This window comes from Mus caroli, chromosome 13 (genome assembly GCF_900094665.2).
Source record: "Mus caroli chromosome 13, CAROLI_EIJ_v1.1, whole genome shotgun sequence".
Taxonomy (NCBI): Eukaryota; Metazoa; Chordata; class Mammalia; order Rodentia; family Muridae; genus Mus; species Mus caroli.
Genome location: NC_034582.1, coordinates 21,686,461 through 21,704,480, shown reverse-complemented (window position 1 = coordinate 21,704,480; position 18,020 = coordinate 21,686,461). Strand labels below are relative to the sequence as shown.

At 39.0% G+C, this 18,020-nt stretch overlaps 1 long non-coding RNA gene across 1 annotated transcript; it reads left to right on the top strand.

Annotated features, from left to right (window-relative positions):
• The first annotated feature begins 2,785 nt into the window (after window positions 1-2,785).
• LOC110307583 lies at window positions 2,786-13,024 on the top strand. The gene is made up of 3 exons (XR_002379428.1): window positions 2,786-3,001; window positions 11,541-11,622; window positions 12,765-13,024. It is a non-coding gene; the product is annotated as an uncharacterized LOC110307583 (long non-coding RNA).
• Window positions 13,025-18,020: the final 4,996 nt, after the last annotated feature.

Genomic DNA, 18,020 nt, shown 5'->3' with positions numbered 1-18,020 from the left:
CTTTGGTAACAGCATGAATTATCACCAGTAAGAGTGGAGCCTTCTTTTGCAAGTAGACCTCAAATAGGACATTCTAGAGGCCTGGATTAGCTGCCTGAGAACATTTCACAGACACAGAATTTGTCTCTTTCTAGCTCACCAATACAGATCTAAATTTTACACAAACAGTCCAAAGGGGCCTACTCATGTCAGGAGACTTTCATTTGGTTTATAGTTCTGTTTCCAGTATTTTACTTACTGTTAATGAGCAATACTTATGCAGCTCTAAGCTTGCATCTGACTGTTGAATGTCTAGGAAATCCAGATTAATGTTGTATAAAGGCACAGTCAATCTGCTAGCAAAGCACGGGATTTGAGGGAAAAAAAAAAAAAAAGCAACTGGCCTGGCTGGATTCCTCCTGCCTCCTACTCCCTCCAAAATACATTTTTATCGTCTCATTTAAGCTTAGACCTTGGGCCTCAACAAGCCTCTTTTGGTAATTAAACTATGCCTGAAAAAGAATAACAAACAAAGAAATGAATCAGAGACCTTCCCCTACCACCAAGGAAACCCCACCATGCCTGGAGTTTTCAATATTGTTTAAAATATTTATTTCCTGATCATTTTAATTGTATATCAGCTTTCCTGAATGAGCCTTGTACAAAATAAAGGGATTTTATTTGCATCTTTTATTCTCTATTGCTATGGACAAGAAAAGATTATGCCAGAAGAGAAAGGGGGAGGGGAAGACAAAAAGGGACTCTGAAACTGGGCCATTACTGCCATCTAGTGTGCAGACTGGCTGTCCAGAGGGGATGAGAGTGTCTTTGAGACAATACAATTCAAGATTGCAGAGAATAGAGTCAGGGATGAGAGCACTTCCCCCAAGAAATACTATCCAAGCTAGTGTCTTTCACCATGTAATGAACTCTTTTGCCATAGAGCTTTTAGTATATGGCTGAACAATATGAAGCACCCTATTTCTTCCAGCAAAAACGGGAAGAATCCCAGTCAGGTCTAAAGGCATGTTATTTCTGAGAATTCGTGTGCTAGCTGCAGATGTTGGTAAGCAGGGGTAATGATTTATGCAGATGCCTGTAACCTTTGAAATGGGTCCAGATAGCCAAGTGTCCTCTGCCTTCTGCAAGGAAGGCCTTCTTTCCAAGAGCAGGGCAGGCAGTTTTGATGACTTCTTAGTCCTTTACAAGTCTGTGGTTCTAAGTGATGCAAATATTTGCTGCTCATGACCCTACTTTCTCTGTTGCTGATAGAAATCCCACTAGACTGAGACTCACTGTGTAAGAATCTAAACATTAAACCCCTTCACAGGACCAGAGGCTGGATGGCATCTCACAGGTGTTTCATAGATCCCTCCTTCGTGTGGTGCGATTATACACAATCCACAGGGATTCTCTCACTTCAAAGTCCCTGCCAGTTCTGGCATGGATTCATTCTGGTACCGGCTAGAGACATTGCAGCTGAAATCAAATCAAGCTTGACTTCTTTAATTCACCTCAGAGCAATGCTATATTCATTGACTGTAATTCTCAGCTAACACTAATACCTCACACCTTCCCATCCTGCAGGGGTTTGTTACCTTAAAAGCAAAGAACTTCAGTGCTCTGGCTATATTCGTAAACTATGACTTTCAAAACTCAAAAGGCAGAGACATGCTGAGATAATGAGAGCTAATTTAGAGACTCATAAGCACACACAAAAAAAATCTAAGCTCAAAGGAATTTTAAGTCATTACCTGTGTCAGTGTAACCTAGAACTGCAGGCTGTTTTTTGCTGTTTTCAATGTAGCTGTAGCTTCAGGTATCTAGAATGAAAAATTAGCTCTGTCTCACAAAGGTACCACTACAGGACAAATATGCCACTTGCTATATCCATGGTGGAAAAGAAAGTGATGACATCACAGCAAGAAGGGCAGGAGCTCCAATATTTTAGGGAACCTGTAGATGGAAAAGTATACATGACAGCTAAGGACATGGCTTAGTGGCCAAAGTGCCTACCATAAAAAGCAGGTGTGGAAAGTAGAGTTGGATTCCTCAAACACACTTAAAAGGCAGCCGGGCAAGATGACACTTAGAATCCCAGCCATCTGGGGGGGGGGGGTTTGGAAGGGAGGTGGAATCAGAGTGCTAGAGACAATCTAGGTAACCAAGCAGCAGAATCTGTAAGCTCTGGGCTCAACAAGAGACCCACTCAGGGAATGCAAAGGAGAATGAGGAAGATGTCAGATATTAACTTTGGAGCCTCCACACAGTTGAATACACCTGTACACCTCTCTCTCTCTCTCTCTCTCTCTCTCTCTCTCTCTCTCTGTGTGTGTGTGTGTGTGTGTGTGTGCGTGCGTGCCCACACGTGCATATGCACACAGAATACACATGAGAAGTCAGGAAGACAAAAAATGTTCATATATTATCTGTAGACTCCTCAGAACATTGTAGCTCTCTGAGTTTGTAAGCAAAATTCAGATGAATTTTCTACTGTTATTTCCATTCTCTGAAAAGTGGAAAAGCAAGAGGGTTTAATGTGTATCTGATAGCATGGGTGAAAACCGAGGATTGGATTTAATGGCTCTGGATCTTACTAATGAGTACGTTATAGAGATTACATTGCTTCACATTTGGTAAGAAAATGGGAGAAAAAAACTAATTTAACGGTAAGTCTTAGGTGCACATAAGCCAGAGACCTGCCCATTGTTTAGATTCAGGGCACTGAAACCGGAAATCTGAAGGCAAATCTATTGATTCATCATTAAGCCTGGTTCAGAGGTGAGTAACATTTTCATCTTATTTTCTGTAGGATTAATGTCTGCTTTCCTCATCAAAGACCCTAGGATGGAAAACTGACCCTCACCTCCGAGAAAAATGATGCCCTTCTTTTCTTTCTAAGCTGCTGAACTCTGGAGCCCTTCCTCCCCAGTCACCTGGCCTCATTTATCCTGCTGCTCTAGATTTGTCCTTCTGTATCCCACAGGAGTAATGCAGCCATTGGAGAACACACAGCCTCCTGGTAAGGCATTCACTCAACTTCTCTAGGATTAATCACAGGCTAAACAGCTAAATAACATACTGATATATTAACTCCATTAAAATCTAATTCAGTGGCAATAACTTCTAGAAAGCCAACAAAGGGCTTATGAAGAACAAAGTGAAAAAAATCCCCCAAAAGGTAAATCACTGTACTCACTGGAAGTAAATCAGAGTGAAAGACAAGGGTATGAATCAAAAGAGAGCATGCTTGAGTCCCCATTCTGGCCAGCAACTCTTGTGTTCTTTACCAGGCCTACACTTGAATCCAGGTAGAGAGAGAATGGGTTGCTGGTATAAACTTAAGGGAAGATGCTGAGGCTAGGGGGCCTGTAAAGATAATTAGTCAGTAAGTATTTCCCATGCAAGAATGACTATATGAGTTTGACGTTGGATCACATGGTAAAAAGAAAAAAGACAAAGAAAGAAAGAAAGAAAGAAAGAAAGAAAGAAAGAAAGAAAGAAAGAAAGGAAGGAAGGAAGGAAGNAAGGAAGGAAGGAAGGAAGGAAGGAAGGAAGGAAGAAAGAAAGAAAGAAAGAAAGAAAGAAAGAAAGAAAGAAAGAAAGAAAGAAAGAAAAAGGAAGGAAGGAAGGAAGAAAGAAAGAAAGAACGAAAGAACGAAAGAACGAAAGAACGAAAGAACGAAAGAACGAACGAAAGAAAGAAAGAAAGAAAGAAAGAAAGAAAGAAAGAAAGAAAGAAAGAGAGAAAAGTAAAAGAAAGAGAGTGGATATGCATGGTATTGTATACATGCAATCCAAGCACAGGGAAGCCAGAGACAGGAGAGCCTTCAGGATTATTGGCCTACCCAAAGGAATGCATTTGAGACCAGTGAGGAACCACATCTAAAATTAAGTAAATAACAAGATGGCGTCTTAGCTGATACACAAGACTCTCTTCAGGTCTCCACACATGCACACAAGCAAAAACAAGTATACACACACAGGCACACACACATACACACACACACACACACACACACACACACACATTAGCTAATGGAATGTAGACAAAATGATTTTGATTTGACTTTCTATGATTTTCTGCCCAAGAGAGTGATTGTGGATATTAGCAAGTCTGTTCCTTAAACTTTTCCCATGAAGGCAGTCTTCTTAATAAAAGACAAAGGGGGAAGGGGAACTGACCGCTCACCATAGCTTTCCTCAAACTTTCAAGGAGAATGAGACATGGAATAATAAACCGGAAAAAGCAAAGAGATGGGAATTCATTTGAAAGATACCAACAAAAGACAATGTAGAGAGAAGAGAATACTGACTTCTGCAGATAGCTGGAGAATAGGCAAGACATTTCCTTCCCTCCCCAGCCTCTGAGGGGGAACAGCAGTTGTCTGCTGACAACTTGACCTGTCTAATCTTTGGAGCCTTGAAACAATAAATTTTTGCGGCTTGAGTCACCTAGTTCGTGGCCCATTGCTGTGGTAGCCCTCACAACCATAGATTCTGGATTAGCATGATAGCTCGTTTTAGTGTCTGGACACCAGCAACCATTAACAAACTTTGGTAATATCTAGATACACTGCTGGGCATCTCTGTAAATTCCTATTTGCCAGGTTTATATTTTAAATCTCAGTTTTACAGAAAAATAAAAACAAACCTTCAACCCAAAATCATTTTCTAAGAGAACTGGGGTGGTTTCTTTTACTCTTTGTTCCTGCTCAAGGCAAAATCTGACATTTGGAAGAATATAGAATCTAGATTAAAAACAAAGAAAAGAAAATAATAGAACAAAAAGTGGTAGTGCATGCCTTTAATCTCAGCACTTGGGAGGCAGAGGCAGGCAGATTTCTGAGTTCGAGGCTAGCCTGGTCTACAGAGTGAGTTCCAGGACAGACAGGGCTACACAGAGAAACCCTGTCTCAAAAAACCTAAATAAATAAATATATAAATAAATAAATAAATAAATAAATAAAATAATTGCATGTATTTATACAATGAAATACAATCATATCTACCACATTTCCCTTCTCAAATGCCCCACATCTCCCCATAACTTAAATATATATACATATATACATATATATGTATATATATATATATACACACATTTTATATATATATATATATATATATATATATATATATATATATAAATTGTCCTTTCTTGTATAACACTCTAAGTTCAATTAGTGCTACCTACATGTGCATGTGTGGAAGAACAGGGAAAATCTCCTTGTGGCAACATGATAAAAATGAAACAAAACAAAGAAACAGAAAACAATGATTCTTCATCCACCTGCAATTGTCTATCCACTGCCAACAGCTCCTTCATGAGGTGTAGGTCTGGAAAGCTCTTCTCTCGTTTATATTAGCCCTTTGAATGGTTTGGTCTTATGTGGATGTTGAGCAGATAAAAGATATTTTATTAGGTGCAGTATGTTGAACAGGACTGATTTTACTGAACTTCCATTTCTGCTTCAGAACTTCATCAAGAATCAATACCTAATTTGCATATTAGATACAGGAAAATTGAAGGACTAGAACAGGGGTGTTGAGCTTTTCCTCTATAAATCACTTGGCTCATTCATGTGAATGCTCAAGGACACAATTGGGCCCTAGTGTCCTGTGTTAAATCTGAACCCAGCTTCCATGGTTCAGTTTTGTTTGAGACAATGCCAAGTCCTAGCTCATGAACCTATCTGCAGATACAGAGAGAAGCTTTGTGTGAGACTCAAGCCTAGAAATGCAAGATCTGACTGCCTGTCTGTCACTGGGACTGAGTCTTTTGTACATTTTTCCCTTCTGAACTTCAGTCCTCTCATGGACACAATTGTGAATTATGAATCCCCACACTATTTATCTTAGAAGTTATTCTGGGGTCTTTTGGACACCTATCCAACTCCAAATATGTGACCAGGCTGTGTCACACATCCAATGTGTCAGCCCAGTGTGATAAGCTCTGGGTTTCATCAAAGAAGCTTTACTTTGTAAAAGATGGATACTGTTATAGAGATCCCAACGCGGTCAAAATACAAGAATAAGTGACTCTGAAGGGTCCAACCCCAACTGATACATCCATAATTCAATCTCTATCCCTAAGGCTCATGGAAAATTACTGAATATGCCATAGAAAGACTGTAAAGCCAGAAATCTCATAGTAGACTTTGAGATAGTGTCCCCAAGACATTACAAGAAATAATGCACATATGAAATATCAACAACATGGCTTCCTGAACAAGGTCAGAATAACAACACTAGTTGTCACATCTATGTGTATGGGAGAAATTCTACATGGTGCCACCCCTAAATGAAGAGCTACAGGTGATGAACAGCTGCTGAGAAAGGAATAATCAGCCTCCTCCAGACAGATGCTTCACATAGGCTGTCTAATTCCAGGTAGTCAGGCCAAACACAGGTACATAGGAACTAAGCTAAATGGACTCATTAAGTTAGATATACACATACATACACATGTATGCTTATATATGTAACAATAATGACTATAGAAGAGGTTTGGACTGTGGGCCACAGGAGGAGTTGAAAGAAGAAGGGATGGAGTAGTGTTAACTCAATGCTCGTGATTGAAGTACTCAAATATAAAACTATGAAGTTAAAACTGTCTATAGAGAGTATATAAGCTAGAAATTAGTACAGTTACCACAAGAGGAGAAAAAAGGTATTGAGGCAGAATCAGGAGGGCAATAGTGTATACATGATGTGACAGTAGAGAAAGCTTGTGGGAGGGGCTGAAGTATCCAAAGGCACATGGGGGAGACAATAGGGGAAGAGAATCAACAAAACAATTTTGTTTGAAAATGTAGGAATGACAATATGAACTAACCAGTACCCCCAGAGTTCATGTCTCTAGCTGCATATGTAACAGAAGATGGCCTAGTCAGCCATCACTGGGAAGAGAGGCCGCTTGGTCTTGCAAACTTTATATGCCTCAGTACAGGGGAACGCCAGGGCCAAGAAGTGGGAGTGGGTAGGTAAGGGAGCAGGGCTGGGGGGAGGAGGGTATAGGGAACTTTCAGGATAGCATTTGAAATGTAAATAAAGAAAATATCTACTTAAAAAAAAAAAGAAAAGAAAATGCAGCAATGAAACCTATTACTATTCGTGCTAGTTTAAAACCTTTAAAGTAAAATAATAAGGCTCTGAAAGTAAACTGAATTGTTTGGCAATAGCACTGTGAAAGTATAGACAGTAGGTCATCCAGCTGGTGCACTTTAGAATCGTGTTTTAAAATCCTGTCAGTTTCCATTTTGAGGGTACAGATGGCTTCTCCAGCTTTCTTGCTTCTAGTCTACTGACCTCTGTTCTTCAGACATGTGTTCTTCAGAGACTTCAAGAAAGTAAAGCCAAGGGCAGCATCCCAGTACATGCACTGTTCAATGTAGGAATCAGTTGGTTTGATGTAAGTCCCCAAAAGCCACATATTATACTGAATCAAACACCCCGTATACCAAGTCTTTCAGCTAAGGGCCCAGTAATCTGCAAACTGGTGGAACACAAACCTGGAGCCTGTGACTCGAGTCATCAGAAAGCAAGTTAAAATGAACCACAGACTAATGTTGGATTTGCAGGACGGTATAGAGAAGGAAAGTATTGCACTGAGCTTCAAATTAGGGTGACCTGAGCATCTCTATTTCTCCACTTGCCTTGTACTATTCACTCATGTTCTCATTCAGGGAACTGGTGCTCTTAGAAAGTCTCTGGGGACTCAGTATAGTCAATCTCCTCCTATTGTTCTTGGTTTTATAAGCTGATGATTCTACTTGAGAATGTTCTCAGAGATCATCCTGATACTTACTAGAAGAGTTAGGAGCCCTTAGAAAATATTCCCATTTGTCCAGGTTTCTATAACTATCAATGTGCCATTGTGATGTAGGTTATATCCCAATATGATTTTAGGGCAGAAAGGTTATCTCCCTTATGGAGACTTTTACTTGTTGTAAGCCAACCCATGGCCTACATGAACCAGGTATTACTGGAAGGCAGGCTGGGGCTGAAAGAGACTTAGACTGCGAGAAAAGATAATGAAGCCAAGACAAATTTTTCTGATCAAGGCCCGCGAGTTTACTGAGACTGTGATTTTATGGGGGAAGGCTCATCCCCCCCAGCCAGTCCATCCTTGGTGCTTTGAGCCAGCCTGTAGGTGACTGCAGGATAGGGTGTGTCTCCGGAATGACTCAAGGGTCTCTCAGCAGGTAGCAGAGAAGAGCAGAGGTAGTTGACATAACAATATAGCCATCTAAATCAGAAGGCTACACCCCAGGTGATCTCATATTCAGTGGTAGCAAAGTCTGAATCAGCCTGCTTCAAGGCTGGGGGAGGCTACATTTACTGAGTCTGGATTTGATAACACCCAGCTGTACAGAGATGCCATTGTGATGAAGAAGACAGGATGGAGCTGAGGAGATAGTGGAGTGGCTAAAGTGCTATGGCACAAACTTGATCATTGGGTTCAGATCTCCTGAATCCACATGAAAGCTGTATGTGGTGGTATATGTCTATACCCTCAAGCACTGGTGGAGACAGGTGGATTCTAGAACTCCTTGCCAAGCAATACTAGTTGAAATGGCAAGCACAAGACTAGTAAGATAGATAGATGATAGATAGATAGATAGATAGACAGATAGATAGACAGATAGATAACATGGTAGGCTAAGTATGTTAGCCCATACATTTCATCCAGCATTTAGAGACAGAAATAGGTAGATTTCTATGAGTTTAAAACTAAAATGATCTATACTTAGTGGGCTCTAAGCAATCTAGGACTATGTAATGGGGCCCTGCCTCAAAAGCAAAGCAAAGGCAAACATTGAAAAAGGTAGAAAACAATGAAGTAGATACCCAGCTGACAATCTCTAGCTGCCACATATACCTGCATGGCAACACACACACACACAGAAACACACACACACACCCATAGGAAATAGAATAAGGATTCATTAAGACAGGGCATTGCATTGCAAATTGCATTGGGGAAATTGAAACATCTTTTTAAAAAGAGCTGACTAGGATGATATTATGAATGTCCCAAAGAAGTATGACTTCCTTCGTTTACCTCATAATTGGAAGTTATTGATATAAATGCTTGTGTAACATTATTACGTGTAGGGAAGCCTGTTCTGGTCCCTGGAGGAGGGATACAGAGAGTTCAACACTGGCCCAAGAGAGTAAGTTCTGTACCAATCTGGGCTGCATGAGACTATCACTCAACTATTAGTCAATGAATAAATTGTAGAAGAACCTTGGCTTCCCTGGGGTATGTTTGGTTCCTTGTGTATTGATACACACATGCAAATAATGAAGTAAGATGGAAATATATGAAGAGAGCAGTCAGGGTAAAGAGGCATAAAAGCAAGGCTGGGTATGCACTGGCTATGAGGAGGAACCCAATAGTGAAGGAAAAATACAGGAAGGAGAAAGAGTCTAAGAAGCTTTGAGTATTAGCCAGAGAAGATAAGACTGAGTCCCTGCTCTCAGACCGGAAGCACATGAACATTCCCTGAGGATCCTGCTCCCTCCGAGAAGGAATTACCCTGGATGCACTTGAATAGGTTGCCTGTTGATTGGTACTACATCTATAGATGGCCCTGACATGAGTTTCTGATCTCAATGGCAACTCAATCACTAACACAACTAAATGAGTGTGATGTCATCTCTTTTTTAGCGATGGATGCCTTGAAACATGGCATATTCAGAGAAGCAGTGGGGAGGAGTAGAGGTCACCAGCACAGCTGAGCTGCTAAAGGAAGAGGTGTGGGTTTAACAAGTAAATTGTTTGTCTTTTAAAGGAACCCTGAACCAACACAAAGGGTTAGCCACCCCTACCTGTATGATAAATGAATACTAAGTTTGACTAACTGCCTGACTTTTGATGCCTGAGGGAGGATTCATCGGTCTTTAGCCAAACATAGGGAAGTCTCAAACTTTGTTCTTTCTGCTTCTCTTTGCTGAAAAAAACAAAAAAAACAAAAAACAAACAAACAAACAAAAACAGGCAACAAGGGATGTTAGAGCTGGAGAATTGGCTCAGCAGTTGAGAATGCTGACTTTTGGCTTGGTAGAGGTTAATTTGGGGGCAGAAGAGACAACTCCAGAGGTCAGAGTTCTTGGAGGGTACCTGAGTTTGGTTCCCAACCCCCCAGTGATCTGTAGGTCTAGTTCCAGTGATAGAATGTGCCTGGCCTCTTTGAGTACTTGTACTCACATACACATGCCCACACCCTCACACTGCCACAGCTGTGTAGTAATACACACACACACACACACACACACACACAATCTTTTAAACAGAAAAGAAGTTATTCCTGTGGAGGTTTCCCAACAGACTTTAGTGTTTCACTTCAAGTTCAACAAAACCCCAAGGAAGTCTGTGCCAAGTTTCTAACATCTTGGCCATTTTTTTCATCCATTTTCTTTCTATTCACACTGTGTCTTTCCTTCTCTTCAAGGATGTTCCCTAGTAAAGGCAGAGACCATGGTGGAACACTTTCCAATCCTTTTGCACATATAGTAGAGTAGCAGCATGTTCTGATTCTTGTCTCATGCCTAACTCAGCCTTTGGGGGTTTCAGAAGCAGTGACTTCTCTTTGTACTCAGGGGGCCATTGCTGGACAGATGCAAGACATAGTGCCAAAATCAGCTTTCTTCATTTCCTTTGTCACCTGCACAGACTCTTTGGGAGATCAAGGCTTCTCTCTGAGCTGATAACTGTCCCCTTTCTCTGAGAAAGCACATCAAAGACAAAAGCCCCACAGCCACCCCCTTCTTCAAATCATCAAAGAAATCAGAATGCAAGCAGCAGGTGTAATGGAAGAGTGGTGTGCCCTTCAACACCACTGCTCTGGCTTGTCTTCTCCCAGGGCTGGTTTCCAAAACATTGAATAGAATAGAAAAGTCTGGAGTATGAAGCCAGAAACTGTCCAATTTGAAAATTTTCAACTCCTTATTGAAACGCATCATTCTCTGTCTGCTTCACCACACCCTCCTCCTTTCTCAACATATAAGAAGATTGTTTTCTTAAAGGTCCTGGCTGCTGTTTTCTCACCGTTTTGTCTGTGAAAACCTGATTTAAAGGTGCCTCCATCTGTCCTTCCATTTTCTTCTCTCAGAAACCTGGCAGCACTTTTTTTTTTTGACATTTCTAAACAACTCAGGCTCCTTTTGCCAACTCTCAGTTGCTCCTAAACCTTTCTAATCCTGTAGAGTGCAACTAATCTACTCTGATAAAGGCACCAAGCCTATCCTGGCAGCTGGAGCTAGGAATGTCAAAGTGGGGAAAAGGATAAATAAACTTGCCAAAGAGAAAGGAGAGTCTGGGCCAGCCTCAGCAGCAAGTAGGTTATCACATGCATAGAGATAAGAGGATATTTCCCCAGGACCTGCATGAAGGTGACTTGTTTAGAAAAGAAAGACAGGTACTACAGTTATCCATCATGTGTACATTCAGAAGATTCCTGCATTTGAAAAGACACTGAGATAAAAATAAAAATCCTTCTAGCTTGCTTCTGTTTAAAATTATTAGTGACTTGAGGTCTATATCTCCAAGACAGGGAAGAAGAGACTGGCTACCATCCACATGGAAGCTACTGGAGTAAGCCGATTTCCACCTAGTGTGTGAACAAGAAGGGACAGGTATCTTCTGCACTCTCAGCTTCTCTATGATTAAGACTGATGTGCTGGACAAAGCATTGAGTTTAGTTCAAATTATCAATAGAGTATTGTAAAAATGTTACTACCATTTCTTCATGGTCGAACAAGCCAAGTGTATAGACTATCAAAGCCCTACTAGCCAAAAATAAAAAAAATGTATGCACACTTACTGATATGGCAGATGCATGTTCTCACAGATATATATACATACATATACACATACCTGTGTACTCAAATGTGCACACATGTGTACACACAGAGGCACACATTACACACACTGGTACTACATCTTGTTATTCCAATTAAAGATAAAATATTTGGGGATAGGACTTTGGGGAAAGACTAAAGCAAAATTCAAAATGCATAGGGATTTGTAAGCTTTCTGGAAGAAAAACTGTTAAGATTATAAACTCCTAGAGGGCAGAGACAGCATCATAGTACTTGATTTTGAAACAGAAAACATGTCACTACATAACATTCAATGGTTGTGAAATTATCTGAATGACAAGGGCACGAGTGACAGCATAGTTTAAATCGTTAAACCCAGATGAAATTATGACTTAGGCAATTTAATCATTTTCTTGGAACAAAGTGATATTGGTTGATACATAAATCGAGGCTGACAGACTGAGTGCCAGGAACTAGTCTGTCAGGCTCCGGGGAAATATTGAAGAAAACCAGGCTTCCCTCTCCCATCCAGAGATGATCCAGGCAGCAAGGAGATTATATGAAATCAGAGATGTTGGATGGTTCTACTTCCTTCTTTGCAGAAGGATATGACCACCATCTTATTGACTTAAAAACCTGAGTTAAAGAAATGAACATTGCTTCAAACTATTGGGTTCGTATGAAATGAATTCAAACTGTGCCAGTCTGATTTCCCATATATACTTTTTGTCATCATGGGAAAAAATTATGTTTACCATCCATACAACTTTTCTGAAGCATTCAACTGAGTAAGGCAGTTTTACAGACCATCTTTTTAATATTTTAAATATTAGTCATGATTAGATGGTTTCATTCAATAATGAATTTTCTTTGACATTGAGGTAAAAATATTTCAATCTTGTCATCAGGAAATCCAAAAAAATGTTTGTAATGAGAATTCACATTTCTGTTTGAAGAGCAAATGGGACAATTCAAATGGCCACAGAAGAGACTGTGCCAACACCTGATGTACTGTGGAAATCATTATCAACTGGAGAGCCAAATATTGGTAGTGTCCAAAAGAACAGGAAAACAAATTCTTTTCAGAGATTTCCATACTATCTGTTATTTAAAAAGACAAGTTACACTGAGGAAAAAAATACTGGCTTCTAAGTTAGATGGAAAATATATTAAACATAGAAAAATAGATAAAACAATAAAAAATGTTATAGAAAAAGGTTGTAGTATTTTCCAAGTCATCCATAGATTTAAGTTTCTGAAAAAGACTTATCTTTAGAATTAAACAAAAATCACCTTCTTAGCTTATCTTATTTGTTTTGGTTTGCTTTAGTACTGACTAGTTTCATGTCAACATGATATAAGCTAAGGTCATCTGGGACAAAGGAAACTTAATTTCTCAAATGCCTGCATAAAATCAATGCAGGCAAGCCTGTAGAACATTGTCTTAATTGGTGATTGATGAGGGAAAAGCCCATTATGGGTGTGGCCATCCCTAGACTGGGAGTCCTGTATTCCATAAGAAAATAGGCAATCCACAGAGAGCAAAGCACCTGACAGCTGTGCTCCATGGCCCCTCTATCAGCTCCCGTCTCTAGTTTCCTTCCTAGCTTGAGTTCCTATCCTGACTTCTTTCAGTGATAAACAGTGACATGGAAGTGTAAGCCAATGAAATCTTTTCCTCTTCAAATTGCTTTTCTCATGGTGTTTCATCACAGAAATAGTAACCCTAACTGGGACAGTTTTATCAAAATATGAGGACTTAATGTAGCCCAGACTATTCCTGAACTGGCTTTTTAGCCAAGGATAACCTTGGATTATTAATTCTCTGGAATCCTTTTCCTCCTGAGTGCTGTAACCACACGTGTATATCACAATACCCAGTTAATGTGATGCTGAAGATTGAACCCAGGTCTTTGTAAATATTGGAAAGAACTCTACAGGTTGAGCTCCATTCTAGCCCTGTCTATCTTATGTTAATTACATTTTATTTATTGTCATCCAGAAAAGATGAATTTCATCCCATAATATTTAGGAGACTGACATCTAATGATTTACATGCCAATACTCCTCAAGTTATTCTGCAAAATAGAAACTTAAGAATCAATTTCAAGTTATTTGAAGATCCTATTATTCTGATAATAAAACCACTACACAAAGATTCTCAAAAACAGAAAATTACAAACTAATATCTATTTTGACTCTAGATGCAAAACTAATCAACAAAATACATGCAAAATCAATTAAAAATCAAACCCAAAAGAGTATCTGTCACAATCAAGTTGGCTTCATACCAGTGATGCAAGGATGGTTTATTATATATAAATCAATAAATGCAATCATCACATAAACAGGCAGACAAAAATCACATGATTATCTACTTAAATACAGAAAAGGTCTTTGACAAAATACAACATCCTTTTATAATGAAACTCAGAGAGATACTAGGGACATATCTCAATGTAATAAAAGGAATTTACAGCAAGCTCACAGCCAATATCATTCTAAATTAAAAGAAACTCAAAGCTCTTCCATTTAAATTGGGTAAACAAGGAAATCCATTCTCTCCATACTTAGCTAGATCAATAATACAGTTGAAGAGCAATGGGATACAAGTAGGAAAAGAAGGAATTGAAGTATTCTTAATTGCAAATCATATGATTCTATACCTAAAAGAATCTTCCATGAAATTTCTACAGCTGATAAATACTTTCAAAGCAGAATAATAAAAAAAATTAATACACAACAATCAGTAACCTTGATACAAACATACTGAGGAAGAAATCAGGAAACAATTCCTTTCACAATAGCTCTTGTCTCTGTCTCTTCTCTCCCTGTCTCTCTGTCTCTCTCTGTCTCTGTCTCTCTCTCTTTCTCTCTCTCCCCACTTAGATGAAAAGTAACCGTAAATGGAATGATCTGCTGTGTTCATGGATCAGTAGGATTAATATGGTGAAATAGTCATCTAATCAACCAAAACCAACCAACCAACCAAACAAACAAAAACCCAATCTACAAATTTAGTGAAATCCACATCAAAATTGCATCACAATTCCTCACAGAAATTGAAAAACAATCTTAAACTTCATATGGAAGCATAAAAAAATAATAGCTAGCTAAACAACCCTGGAAAGTTAAAACATATGGGAGTGTCACTATCTCAAATTTCAAGATGTACTACAGTGCTATAGGAATAAAAAGGTCACACTATTAGCATAAAAAGAGACACAATGATCAATGTAGCAGAACTGAAGATCTGCACACAAGTCTACACTCCTACAGATAACTAATACTTGACAAGAAGCCCAAAATACAAACTGGAGTAAAGCAGCGCTATCCATTCAATACATCATTATGGCCAAACTTGGATGATTACATGGAGAAAAATTAAATAGCTCTACAGCTATCACCCTGCACAAACTTGAACTCCAGATGGATCAAGGACCTCAGCATAAGACCAAACACCCTAAATCTGACAAAAGAGAAATTAGAAAATGGGTTTGCACTCACTGGCACAGGAAAGGATGTTCCAAAGAGAAAATACCAATAGATAGTACAGGTATTAAGACCAACAACTGATAAATGGGACTCTATAAAGTTAAGAAGTACCTGAACAGCAAAGAAAAAAATCTTTACATCTAACAGAAGATCAGTATCTACAATAAACAAATAATTCAAAAAAGAACTGAACATCAAGAAAACAAACAACCCAATTAAAAATAGGGTAGAAAACTAAGCAGAGAGTTCACAACAGATAAAAGTCAATGGCTGAGAAACACTAAAACAGAGTTCATCACCCTTAGCCATCAGGGAAATGCAAATTAAAAGGACTTTGAGATTGCATCTTACCCAACACAGAATGACCAAGATCAATTTAAAAAAAAAAAAACTATAACAGTAGACGTTAGCAAGTATACAAGGAAAGGTGAACATTTTTTTTTTTCTGAAACGAATGCAAACTGGTATACCCACTATAGAAATAAGTGCAGATGTTCCTGTAAAAGCTGACAATAGACCTACCACAAGACCCGGCTCTACCATTCTTAGCCATGTACTCAAAAAACCCTGCATCTTATGGCTTAAATACTTGCTCATACATGTTCTATTCATAATAGCCAGAGATTAAAAACAGTTTTTATATATACGAACTCATGAAAAGGTAATGAAAATGTGTTGTATTTACAGAAAGGAATATTATTCAGTTATTAAGGAAAATGAACTTTGCAAGTAAATGGATGCAGACAGAAATAATCATCTTAAGTGAGGTAGCCTAAACGCTGAAAGACAAACATTGCAAGCTTTAGATTGAATGTTCTATTTAGGTAACTAGGAAGGGACCAGGAAAAAGAGGGACTTTTCCAAAGAAGAGGAACTAGAGTATAGCTTTGTAAGTGGATAAAGGAGACATTAGAACAGGATTAATAGAGTTGTGATGGAAAGGCATCGTACAAAGAGGACTATGGGAAGGGAAAACTAATACCAACCATCATTTGGAAAGCTGTATAAAGACCTACTAGCTTCCTAAAATATATACATTTATAAAAAGAATTTAAATGAGGAAACAATAAAGTGGAGGAGATGATGTCCCAACTAGACATTACATGCTTCTGAGTAAAAGCCAAGAAATGTTACCAGAAATGGATTACATGCTTTTGAAACACTGGCCAAAGAGTTCCCAGAGACTGTTCTTAGACATTACAGGCTATTACCAATACTACCAGTTATTGCCTCCACATGCTGACAGTAAGACAAATTGCTGAAGAATTCACATACTTATATCTTTGAAAATGGAGAACTAGAACTGGTACCCAAATAGAAGCTTCACTCCTAATGACTAGTGCTCATGGAGCTGGAATTTACAGTACTTGCTATTGAGGAGAAAAGTATTTATCAATTTTACCCAGCTATAAACTCTGTGAGCTACAATAGTGGCCTGCCTACAAGATATATTGGAGCATAGTGGCACAAATATTATGGAAGTAACCAATCACATTTTGATTAGATGATGGAGCCTATACCTGACAACTCTTAATGAAAACCATCAGACTGGCTCGATCATATATCCTTGGGGAAAAAATCTATTCCTATTTTTCTGCTAAACAAACAACAATAAAATAACTGATAATGAAATACTTCTATACTCATAGATTAGTACATTGCTCAGGCCTCATCAGAGAAACTTCTTCTTGCAATAAATGGAAATTAACAGAGACACACAATTGGAAAAAGTACAGACAGTGAGACATTTAGGAGCAATCAGTGCTACATAGGATAACTATATCACATTCCTCACTCCAAGACTCTGAGATTTATGCAAAGAAGAGAAGAAAAGAGTGTAAGAGCTAGAGATGGTGGATGGCTCCAAGGAAGCAGTGTCTTCCAAACAGTGACTGATTGATGCACATACCATGGAGCCTCACAGACTGTGGCAGCATGTACAAGTTAAAGCCAGACAAAATCCAGAGAAGGAAAAGTGAGCACAAAGTTCAACTAAACAAGAAGCTATTCACAATTGAGAGCTGCTGGAAGAGAGAATGTTCACTGTTTTTTTTTTTTTTTCCCAATGGAGTATCACTGGGTATATTCATAACACTTCAGGGCAGGCTTAATTCTCAAGATCAACAAATATGGTCTCCAGGTACTTCCCCACCCCCTTTATTAAACAGGGTTTTTTTTTTCACACAATGTAATCTGAATATTGTTTCCCCTCCCTTCACTTCTCCCCATTCCTCCTCACCTGTTCTCTCATCAGCATCTACTCCATAGGTCTTGTGATCTCTAGATGCCTACATCCATCTGCTCTCAATTGCAAGTAGCTTCTTGTTTGATTTTGTAACGTGGTGGTCACACACAGCTCTACAATAAGAGATAATACCAAAACATAACAATATAAATTATATTAAATTAAGACAACAACAACAAAATACATCACATTGAAGTTGGACAAGCTAAGCCAACAGAAAAATAAAAGAGCCCCAATAGAAGGTACACAGATCAGAGACTCACTCATTTAGACACTCAGGAGTCTCATAAAAGTACTAAACAGAAAGCTATAGTATATGTGAAGAGGACCTGGAGCAGACCCATGTAAAACATTTGCTTGCTGCTTCAGTCTCTGTAAGTTCATACGAGCTTTTCTTAGTTGTTTTCCAGGGTCTACTCTCCTGGTGCACTATATCCCCCTGCCTCCCCAATGCCTTCTGCTGCCTCTTCTA